This window comes from Folsomia candida, unplaced genomic scaffold (genome assembly GCF_002217175.1).
Source record: "Folsomia candida strain VU population unplaced genomic scaffold, ASM221717v1 Fcan01_Sc013, whole genome shotgun sequence".
Taxonomy (NCBI): Eukaryota; Metazoa; Arthropoda; class Collembola; order Entomobryomorpha; family Isotomidae; genus Folsomia; species Folsomia candida.
The window spans coordinates 782720-795270 of NW_019091205.1; the positions used below are offsets into that span (position 1 = coordinate 782720).

Genomic DNA, 12551 nt, shown 5'->3' on the forward strand with positions numbered 1-12551 from the left:
ATATTTGTTTGTCAAAAACTATGTGATGCAAAAAATTAAGCTAAAAAGTTTATCAAATAGTCCTCAGACCGTTTCACATTTTTTAGAAGTTTTTCTACTGACCATTCTATCTTCACGAATATAAGAAAATCATTTATTAATTTTCCCAAATGTCGTTTTTATCTAGTGTACAGCCGGGCGCCTCACGGCGCCCTTGAGGATTTGGCACCCTAGGCAGTTGCCTAGGTCGCCTTACCCTTAAACGGGCCCTGGGTGGAGGGAGCTTGTTTAATACTTTTAAGTGCACTTCCTCACCTTAGAACTTTTTACTTTTTCAAGCTATATTTTATTACAAATGAGGAGATTTTCACATCGGGAAAATATTTTAACAAACAAGTTGACCCGATCTACGCCAAATCGGTCAAATATATCCTCTGATATAGACAAAAGGTCAAAAAGTCACATTATCCAGGTTTTGTTATGGTTTTGGCAGGTGAGAGCTAATTTGGGTAATTCCTGCACATTTTGTTGAAAATGGGGGGAAGGTGAAGGAATAAAATTTCTCAAAATATATTTTTAAGTCCGTAGTACATCCCTTAAGTGAGATCCTATTCAATGAATTCGACCGGAGCTTGCAGCAGGACTCAGCACCAGTGCATAGGGCAAAAAATGATGTCAGCGTGGCTAAAAAATCAAATTCCGAACTTTATCTCCGCTTGGAAATTGTCATCCTCCAGTACCGTACCAACAGTGGTATATGGTGGCAGCAAATACCAGGCCCGGGGCCCGCAGGGGCCCGGGCTCGGTCGCTAGCTTTCCACTAGGTATAATGGACCTTTTGTCTATTGAAGATTAAAAAAAAGGTTTTGTTTAGATGTACCTAACATTAAACTGCTAGATATTATTTGTATTTCATGGGTAATTATTTTTGTATGAATTTGAGCAGACATACTGGACAATTTTTAATTTTAATAGCCTGACTTTCGAATCTTAAATTAATATGCAAAATCGTCATCTTAGCTGAACCTTCATGTTTTTTGGCAACTTGAAATGTGCCTTGCTAGGGAGCAAATTTACCATAAGCCAGGGACAAACTTTGGTATAAACTTAGGTCTCGCTCCGATTTTGACGAAACCACGATAATTATGTAACCTTAGACAAATAATTGAACACGTGTTTCAGGATTTTTCATAATGCTCAGCTTAAATGAAATTATGACGGAATCCGTGAGCGAGAATTTCTATTTTTACCGTGATATTTTCATGCGAGGGAGAAAAATACAGATTCTCGCATACTAATTCCATGCATGATAATTCGTTTAAGGTTAAAATGGGTCGGCATGAAGTGGTTTCCTCAAATTTTGACCCGACCAATTTTAAATTGCTCACGCACCCAAATAACCCGAACGGTAATTTTCATGTTCCTGAATGTTCGTGTTTTCGGTTGTGGAAGAAGTTTTGAATACATTGTCAGCCAAAGCAGGATTTTTCAAAACGTTGTTAATTTTAAAATTTTAACTCTATTTCAACAAGCAAGTAACATGTTTGCTAAAAAATTACCTCAATAAAATTATAAAAATTGTTTTTGGAAAAACTTTTAATGTTTGAAATTTTGATGCTATTTCGAAATCTTGAAAAAATGTTACAGACCAGAAAATTCGAAATTTTTTTTGAATTGTGGAAGTTTCTTAAACTCAATGTAATTCTGTGCAATAAAGTGCTTTAATTTTTTGAAATGGGGTAAAAATTTATTACTTTGAAAAACCCTGATTTGGCTTAAAATGTATTCACAAATTCTGGCACAACCGAAAACACGAACATTCAGGAAAACGAAAATTATGGTTCGAGTTATTTCGGTGTCTGAGCAATTTAAAATTACAATTTAATTGTCACTATTTTCCCTTGGATCTGGGAAAATAGTGTGCTCTAAATAGGTAAAATATTACTTCGTTCCTAAATACTACTAGTATTCTGGAGCGAAAACGATTGCGTAATATCGAATATATTTAACATGAAGGGCCCGGCACTGAAGCTCATACCAGGCCTGAAAATTTCACGGTACGGCTCTGTCATCCTCCTTGTTGGATTTGAATCTCTGGACTATGAAAAATGGTCAAAGTTATGGGCAAATGTGTGCTCTAAGCCTCGTAAAAGCCTGAAAGCTGTAAAAAATTCTTTGACCACGAAATGGAACAATTAGACTACGGATTCCGAGCGTGCTCCAATCGAGGGCTGTTGGCCGCGTCTTCAGCTCTGCATTAATGTTAGGGGTGGAAATTTCGAATACCAAAAATTGTTTTCCACTTAGAAATTAACTGGCTTTCCATTAAAATTTACTAGAAATTTGTAACACATAAACTGTTGAAGCTACAGCGTTTCAACTTACTAACACTTTACTTAGGCCACCTAGTATTATATTGCTGGTTGAATATTAAAATTACCGTTAATGTTATAAATTCAGGTAATTACCTCACATTTCACCTTCTCATTGAGGTCATGGGTGACAATGTGAAGCTTCAAGCCTTGTTTCGTGTTGACCGTTTTTAAGCACATGTAGCATTCAAATCCATTGCCTCGCCGTGGATCCTCTCAGTCTAACCAGAAAAATAATTTAAACAATAAACCTGAAATGCACTCCTAAATAATTTGATTGTAATTCTTCAAGGATGTCGCACCTGTTCAAAAATATTTCAGCATTTATTTCCTCCGATTTTAATTAACCAATATCGTAATGGTGTCGAGGCTAATGTCTTCTGCTGTCTCTAACCACTAAAGCCAAACTACTTTAACCTTTTTAGTCGCATATTTCGGACCAAGTGTATTTTTAGAAGGAGAAGGGTAAAGAATGTTGGTAAGGGTCCTGAGGCAAATGATCTGAACGCCAGGGTGGTGACGTGAAACAACTGTTCAATTCAAGGCAATCCTTCCCCTTAATTTAAATAACATGGACATCTAATTTGAATTTGAATTTTTGATTGGTCGAAATTTTTGGTTGTCGTGGTGGTTGGTTAGATTAATAGATCCAATCAAAAACTCGGATCAGGGTAACAAGTGACAGTGAAGTTAAACATCGGGACAATTTTGACCCCCTCCGCCCCTGGTGAGCGGTGGTAATAGATTCACCCCCCGACCACGTGAAAGGAAATCACATGATGCTACTTGACTTGTAGTGATATTATGGGCAACTTCGCACCACCACACAACTTTGTTGAGAATATGAACTGCACAATTGGTATTTTCGGGGTCAGGAAAATCGCAATTTTTGCGTTACATAATTTATAAATGTGTCATACAGATTGTGATGTCTGTTGCGATTGAGAGACCACGATTTAATCGAAAATCGGAGAATACTTTTATTACACCAAATGCTTACATATGTATGTACTTGAATGTTAAGAATAGTGGTGTAAAATTTGGACTATCGCATCGGCTTTATTCAAAAAAGTTTTGATCAGCACAATTTCATCAGCACTTACATACCTATACATGTACAGAGATTTCTCTTCAAACGAGCCTGAAATTTATACTATTTTTCAGCAATTATTAACAGAATGTAGACTATTATTTATTTATAATCAACTTTTGGGAATATTTGTCAGATTTTTTATTTTAAAATAATTCGATATCAAACACATACACATCGCCGGTCTAAAAATACAACCAGAAAAGTATACCAACAAATTTCCTGAATTAACACATTTCTAGAGTATGAAGAAGACAGTGTGTCACCAATTTCGAAAAGTAGAAAAACTCCTTCTGGCAGAAGTAGCATTCTCGTCGATTCGCGGGATTGTGGCGCCTCGCATGATGAGCTAAATTTCGGCTCGAATAGGTGATAAACTGGCAGTTATCGCAGGAATGAATCTTCTCCTTATTCGCGGGCACAGAACTATACTATTCTATTCGCGGGATGTATCGCTTCCACGTGATGCCTCATAGTGGTCGATGTCGAGAACTTTTTGTCACAAAATGTGCACGGATAATTCCTCTGGTTTTCATGCACAGCTTGGATATGCATTTGCAAGTCAGCCTTACTTAAGGAAGTGTGAGGACAAAGGCAACACTTGAAAATCCTTCGGGTCGATTTTTCCAAATGTGTCACCTGTAAATTAACAAATATTTCTGAATTGCTATGTTTTTCCTTCGTTTTTCCCAACGAAACATTTGAAGGATTTATTTGTACCTGGCACTACCTGGTGCTGTCTTAAATTTCACGAGAAGTTCTTCCCACAAGTTGAGCAATTGTATGTTTTCTCGGTCGTGTGGTAGGATCTGGTTTTGAATTCCTTACTGCAAAGCGTTCACTGAAATCGGGTAGGATTCTCGGAATGTTCAGTTTTTATGTGTTTCGATAAACCATTCTTGTTGGAGTAGGTTTTTATACATCCGGGAAATCCACATGGGAAGCGAGGTCGTTCAATCTCGCTGTGAAGAGTGGCAATATGTTGACGCAAGCAGTAAAGAGTAGAGCACACCCGCTGACAAGTTGGTCGTTTCCGATCAGTGTGAAGTACTGACATGTGAGTTGATAAGGTTCTAGAATTTTTCAAAATTTTCTTGCAAACCTAATTATCAGGAAACGAAAAATATGGGAGACTATGTGATCAACAACACACGCCTGCACTTACGTCGTTTTCGAATTAATACGACGTTATGCATCTTCCCGTTTTGAGTATTTCATCAACGAATAAAATCAAGGGAAACAATCAAATTTAAAAATCGCAGGCCTTCAATTGTTTTCCAAATGCATATTCTGAAATTTCAGATTTTTTCCCCACCTAAAATAGTCTCGAAAATTGGATTGATTGTGGACACCTCTTGACACCACATAATTGTATGTTGACAATATATGCTCACAAATTATTTAAATTAACCAGGACGCTTTATTCATTAAAAATTTTCAGAAATATAATTTCATCAGTAATTGCAAGTGCATGCGCAGGGAATATTTCCTGGTAAACACATATGCAGATATATTTAGAAAACCCGCGTCAAAAATATTCAGAACCTAATAACAGATCTTAGACGATTAATTTTTACTAACAGATATGATCAACCGCTCAGAAAAGTTTGTCAAATCTGTGTATTTTATGTAATTTGTGTAATAAGATAACTACAAATCGGCGGCCTAAATTCAATCAGACAAGACCAGAAAACAAATTTCCTTATTTCTCATTGTTCGAGAGTGTGACGACAAAAGTGTGCCACCAATTTTGTAAAGTATAAAAAAGTTCTGGAAAATTTTGGAAAGTAGAAAAACTGCTTCTGGCAGAAATAGCACTCTCGTCGATTCGCCGGATTGTGACGCCTCGCGTGATGGGCTAAATTTCCTTTCGAGTGGGTTATGAATTCACACTTGTCGCAGGAGTGAATATTTTCACCGTTTGCGGGATGTCTCGCGTCCAGGTGACGTCTCATGTTTGCACGTGTCGAGAATCTTTTGTCACAAAATGTGCACGGGTAATTCCTCCGATTTTCATGCACAACTTGGATATGTCTTTGTAAATCACCTCTCCGTAATGAAGTGTGAGGACAAAGCTTACACTTGAAAATACATCGAGTGGACTTTTCCAAATGTATAACCTGTAAAATATACATATGTAAAAAATATTTATTCATCGTTATATTTATTTCACACATTTAAGAAACTTATTTATTTATACCTCGTGACTTTTCATGGCCTACAGTTGGCCGAAGCTCCTCCCACAAGTGGAACAAACGTAGGCCTTTTCCGTCGTGTGGGTTGTAACGTGAATCTCAAGGGTTTGCCTGTATTTGAATTCTCTACCACAAAGTGTGCACGGGAATCGCACCGGATTTTCGGCATGTTCAGTTCTTATGTGTCTTGAAACATCTTCTTTCGTTAGGTAGAATTTATCACAGCCAGGAAACCCACATTGAAGACGAGAACGGTTTGTCGTGTTGTGGACGGCACCAATGTGTCTTCGTAAAGTAGCAGATGTGAAAAATACACGGTGACAGATGTCGCAACTGGGTCGGTCCCGGTTGATGTGAAGCAATGTCACGTGGGTGGATAAACTTAATGAGTTTTTGAAGATTTTCCCGCAGATCTGAAAAGCAGGACGAAAACGTAAGTGTGTAGTTGAATGAATTTTAAAATAACTGTCCATGTTATAAATAAATTTGGAGGATTACCTCGCATTTCACCTTCGCATCGACGCCATGTGTGACGATGTGGAGCTTTAGGCTTCCTTTTCTGCTGAACGGTTTTGAGCACATGTAGCATGCCAACCCAATTTCTCGACGAGCACCCATCGTAGTTTACTGCCTCCATTTATTCAGTAAGTTTGAGAAATAATGCCATCACTAATTACATGTCAAAGCGTTGGCTACATTCCGCCATACACTTGTCGGAATATTCCTCTGCTGTTTACAGATTACAGATGATTATAAATTATAAATTACTTAGATTATTTATTATACTTATGATCACCGTTTTGGAAATATTAAAATAACAATAAATCCTCTCCTTTCTCACAGTTCGAGAGTATGACGACGACAGTGTGTCACCAAATTCGAAAAGGAGGAAATCTGCTCCTTGCAGAAGTAGCATTCTCGTCGATGCGTATTATTGTGCCTCAATACGTGCCGGTCTAAATTTCTTTTCGAGTGGCTCTTATACCCGCATTTGTCGCAGGAATGAATCTTCTCCGAACTCGTGGGATGTCTCGCCTCCACGTGTTGTCTCAAGTGGGATGATCTCGAGAACATTTTGTCGCAAAATGTGCACCTATGATTCCTCAGATTTTCATGCACAGCTTGCACATGCCTTTGTAAGTCAGCCTTAGATAAGGACATTTGAGGACAAAGTTCACACTTGAAAATCCTACGGGTAGAATTTTCTAAATGCGTGACCTGTGAATAAGAAATAACGGTGTAAATTCTGCCCTGAAGAAGACAATACAAAATTGCCAAGTGCTGGGATAATTATTTTTTTAAAGTCGACCCACAATATCTGTCTCAACAATTAGAAATAAATTTTTACTTCATTTTACCCAATAAAATATTTATGGTGCGCATTGATTCGTACCTCATGTCTTTTTAAGCTGGATGAATGTGCAAACCTCCTCCCACAAGTGGAACAAATGAAGGCCTTCTCCGTCGTGTGGGTGGAAAGATTTTCTCTGGTCTTGAATTCTTTACCGCAAAGTGTGCACGGAAATCGGGTCGGATTCTCGGTGTGTTCAGTTTTAACGTGTTTCGAAACATGGCGTTTCGACAGATAGGATTTGTCACAATCAGGAAACCCGCATGGAAAACGATGGTCGTTTCAGCGTGCTGTGAACGGTAGCAATGTGCGTCCGTAAATGTTTTGCCGTGGAAAATACACGGAGACAAATGTCGCAACTTGGTCGTTCCCGGTTGGCGTGATACATTGACACGTGTCTTGACAAGGCTTTTGAGCTTTTCGAAACTTTCCCACACACCTGCATGCAGCACGAAAGGTATAAAATGTGAAATTTTGAACGGTAGAAATTTTATAATTAGTCTAACAAATTTACATGATTACCTGACATTTCAACTTCGCTCCTGGGTCGTGCGTTAAAATGTGATTGCTTAATTGCTTCTTAGTTGAGCAGGTGGAACAATTATAATCGTTTTCTTGCGTTGAGCCCATTTTAATTCCAAATTTTCCAACTTCTATGCAATTCATACGTGCCAAGTTTACGCAAAAGAGTTTCTAAGCAAAACGTCACTTTTCCTGGGTTACGAAGCAGGGTATCAAAGTTTCTGTTATCCAAAAATAAACCCAATTCTTCTCCTAGAATTTCAAAACTGCGGAGAAAATGTACTGAAATGCCTGATTTTATGTCCGTGGAAAATTGACTTATTCACGCACTTAACACAAACCCCTCTCTACTTGACTTATTTATAGGAAGAGAAAGGTCAAAAGGATGAACTGTGCCTGGCAGAAACCCTTTGAGGCAAGTGCACCTTCTTCTAGAAACGACCCTTCTGACACTGAGCACATTCCTACAACCACTCAACCTTTTCTCTCCCTTGGACAGAAATAGCAATATGAATGGACCGAATCGGATATTACATAAATATGTATGCAATCAAATCAGTCAGATCATCTTCCTCTCATACTTTCTCATTTGAAATGCAATGTGTGAGTGTCAAGTACTCCTTATCTAATTGTTAATGCGTGCATGTTAGTGATATTCCCCCGCACATGCGCAGAAAATACACGGGAGGAATACAACTTTTTAGGGCCAGTAAAGAGATTTTAAACGATTATTTAACATGGGGTTTATTTATTTATTTAACACTAGCGTATAAGCCCGTCTCCCGCCGGGCGAGAGCTCAACTGATTTTCATGAAAATTGAGTGGGATTTTGTTCATAATTCCGCAGAATTATTTTTTTTATTATACCTCTTATTAACTGAACATGTATATTGGAAAGAAAAGTGAAAGTAACTGTTCCACGCGATGGAAGCAAAAGTGACATCCACCAAATTTTACCTCACTTTAAAGTACAGGGTCCATGATAACCAATATAACTATTATTAGACAACCGCTCACGATAATCATTCCTAAAGAACCATCGTCAGACAACCATTCCCAGATAACCACTATCAGACAACAAATCACAGATGAGTTGTGCCACGTCACAGCACAATAGCCTCATTGCTAACGTGACACAACTCTTCGACCCTGTGCTGTGCGCACAGCCCAGAACAGCACATCAAAGCTTAATAGTCCCACTTCAAACATGACATAACTCTTCGACCCTGTGCTGTGCGCACAGCTCAGCACCGACAACTTCATCACAGATCGATGAGTTGTTTCAGGTCACAACAGTATTGTGCTATGCGTACATCTGGGGTGATTATCTTAGATGGTTATCTGGGGGTGGTTATCTTAGATGGTTATCTGGGGGTGGTTATCTTAGATGGTTATCTGGGGGTGATTATCTTAGATGGTTATCTGGGAGTGGTTGTCAGGAGGTAGTTATCTGGGGGTGCTTGTCAGACGGTGGTTACCTGGGGGGTATTTATTTTTTTAATTAAAAATTTAATTCGAATTTTCGCGCCATTTGAAACTTGACTTTCTCCACTTTTACTTCCGTTGCGGACAAATTAGTTTCACTTCCGTTGCAGACAAACATTTCCAGCTTATAATATAGATGACCATTTGGAAACACTTGCTGAAATTTCAAAAATTAAATTTGGCGTAATAAGATAACTATATATGTATGTATTTATATGTATATTTAACTGACCTCACAATAAAATCCAATAACAGCAACAATAATTTATTACATATTCACCCTTCAAGGGTATGACGACGACAATGTGTCACCAGATTGGAAAAGTGCACAACGGCTTCCTGCAGAAGTAACAGTCGCGTCGATTCGCAGGATTGTGATGCCTTGCGTGCTGGGATAAACCTGCTTTCGAGTGACTCGCGAATTCACATGGTCGCAGGAATGAATCCTGGCGGAATGTTTTCTCTCCACGTGTCGTTTCAAACTGACTGATGTCGTCAATCTTTTGTCACAAAATGTGCACGGATAATTCCTCCGATTTTCATGCAAACTTGCACATGTTTTACTAAGGCCGCTCCACTCAAGAAAATCTGAGGACAAAGTTCACACTGGAAAATCCTCCGGGTCGAAATTTCCAAATGCGTGTCCTGTAAAATAAGCCAGTGTTTATAAGTTGCTAAATTTTTAGCCGTTTTATTTTATCCGACAAAATATTAGCGAGAAAAATTGACTCCTACCTCGTGTTTTTTCATGGCGTTTTGTTGGGTGAACCCACTCCTCCCACAAGTGGAACAAGTGTAGGCCTTTTCCGTCGTGTGGGTGGAAATGTGCTCCTCAAATTTTTGTGCGGTTTTTAGTTTTCTACCACAAAGCGTGCACGGAAATCGGGTCGGATTTTCGGCATGTTCACTTCTTAAGTGTTTCGATAAGGCATCCCTGTTCTGGCAGGTTTTTCCACATCCGGGAAAATCACATGGAAGACGAGGTCGTTTCATCGCGCTGTGAACGGAACTAATGTGTCTTCGTAAATTTGCATGTGAAGAGCACACCCGATGACAAATATCGCAACTTGGTCGTTCCCGGTTGGTGTGAGACACTCTCATGTGAACGTGTAAGCTTTGTGGATTTTTCATAATTTGCCCGCAAATCTAAATATTAGGAAATGGTAAAGCATGGGTGACTGGGTGGTCAGAATCGTAAAATTAATCATAAATTGAATAAACCGTTGTAACGTTAGAAGTAGCTCACCCTGTTCTAATGAGTTGTACATAACTTTGCGCCAAAGGTGCAGAATTAGCCGACAAAAAAGATACATAATTTTCATATAATTTTGCACCAATGGTACAGAATTAGCGGGGAATAACAGAAATTTGATAAAATTTTGCACCATTGGTGCGGCCGAAATGAGTAAAATTGAGATACAATTTTGACATTATTTCGAGGTTAAGATGTGTCTGCTACGACTAACAAGAACTTTCAGATAATTTTAACCATTGGTGCGGAATACATCGATTCCCCCAATTATTTCGCACCATTTGCACCACGGATTGTTTGATACCAATGGTGCGCCCAACTTATCCAATATTGGTCAAGGGGCTGTTTAATTAGCATCAATTGGTACAAAAAAGTCGTTAACAACCAGACGGACGGACGGACAAGAGGAATTCAATAGCTCCCGTGCTACGTAGGGCGAGCTAATAATACGTCTTAAATTTAAATTGTTACCTGACATTTCACCTTGGCTTCCGGGTCGTGGGTTATAATGTGCCGGGCCAAGTCCGTCTTTCTTTTGAATGATTTTGAGCAGGTGGAACATTTCCGAACCTTGGCTGTTGGTAGACTCATTTCAATTTGGGTTCCGAACCTGTAATTTAGAAGTATCGAGGCGTAAAGGAAGGAGTAAAACTATACTTTTCTGGATTCCGTACCAGTGCAGGGAAATTTGCCCTTTATCCGATTGTCAAGCTTATTCTGCTCCTAAAATTTCAAAACTGACGAGAAAATGGACCGCCATGCAATATTTATTATAATTCTTACGGAGACTTACTCATTGACTGAACACAAGCTGCTCTCTACCTGCACAATAAATATATTTTAGTCGAATAAGGCTCAGGGATGAAACGTGGCTTGTAAAAGCCATGCGAGACTATAAATAGCGCACTTGAAATCAAGTGAACTTTTTTCTAGAATCAACCCTTCTGTCAAGTAACACATTCTTTCCACCCACTCCACTCGGTGATCCAAGTGCATATATATGTATCACATGGTTTAGATGTTCGTCAATGGGGACCCTTTTTATAACACCAAGCACTTGGAATTTTAAAATAGAGCTTTAAAAATGATATCACTGGAATAAACCGCTTGATGCATCACGAATTTTGAGAAGTAGATATAGTTTCATTAATAATAACAAGTACATAAAAATTGATGTTCCTGGGTATTACGCAATAAATTCATGTAATTGATATCACTCTACAGAAGGTGCTAACAGATGTCGGATGAATATTAATTTTGGTCAGCGTACAACCTCGACCAAAATTTGCTTCCCGCGTTCGTATCCCAACCATGCGAAGTGGGAACGATAGCTCGTGCTATGGTCCATTTGGAAAAGGTAGAACATCGGCCAATGTTAATAAAGATGAAAGGCTAAATGGCCGACCTCTCCATAAGTAATAACATGTGAAGTTTCGAAATTAATTGCTCGGTCAGTTGTTGATGGATTTTCAAAATGGCGCCCGTTTTGGAAACCTTGGACCCTTGCGCGAAATATATATTTTCAGATTTTTGAAATTTGACCCCACCCACCGGTTATCCAGGTCACCAGGTCAAAAAAATGAAGTGACACTTTGGTATCGAATTTCGAAATTCTACGTCGGGTTTCGAAAGATCTGGATACAATTCTTGGCGGATAGTCAGGTCATCGTATCCAGCGATTATCTGGCCGCACCCCCTCATTACAAGTCAAAGTGGGAGTGGTCAAAGGACAAATTCAACCACTTAAAGTAGAAAAAAATTCCTAGCGCTGTGATTTTCGGAATTCAAGATCGCCATTAGACATAATATTGATGATGCACCCCATCCGAACGACAGGATGTTATCGTTGACCCCCTGGCGACAAAGGGGTGTGGCCATTGGCGCTTCTGCGAATTCCCAACTAAAGTACGTCATGCGACATATCATTCTTGTCAGCTTAGTGAGGGGATCTCAACCGCATAATTGAAATTTGGAAACCACACCCCCAGTGGGAGTGGTCATCAGCGACTTACCAATTCTAACGAAACCATGTCGAGTGACATATCGTTCTTCTCAGCACAATGGGGGGATTATTATAGCATAATTAAAATTTGGAAACCACACCCCCAGTGGGTGTGGTCATCAGCGACTTACCAATTCTAACAAAACCATGTCGAGTGACATATCGTTCTTCTCAGCACAATGGGGGAGATTATTATAGCATATTTCCAAATGAACGATAGTATCCTCAACCCTCATGATCGTCGAGGTTGTACGCTGCCTACATTCAGGGCCCGTTTAAGGGTAAGGCGACCTAGGCAACTGC

General features: G+C 39.1%; 2 long non-coding RNA genes across 2 annotated transcripts; both read right to left on the reverse strand.

Annotated features, from left to right (window-relative positions):
- Nucleotides 1-6441: 6441 nt before the first annotated feature.
- LOC118437386 lies at nt 6442-7942 on the reverse strand. Its single transcript, XR_004836071.1, has 3 exons — nt 7510-7942; nt 7030-7426; nt 6442-6854 (listed from the first exon to the last, which is right to left on the reverse strand). It is a non-coding gene; the product is annotated as an uncharacterized LOC118437386 (long non-coding RNA).
- A 333-nt stretch (nt 7943-8275) lies between these two features.
- On the reverse strand, nt 8276-11075 carry LOC118437391. Its single transcript, XR_004836081.1, has 5 exons — nt 10921-11075; nt 10718-10856; nt 9730-10140; nt 9227-9639; nt 8276-9151 (listed from the first exon to the last, which is right to left on the reverse strand). It is a non-coding gene; the product is annotated as an uncharacterized LOC118437391 (long non-coding RNA).
- Between the last annotated feature and the right edge of the window lie 1476 nt (nt 11076-12551).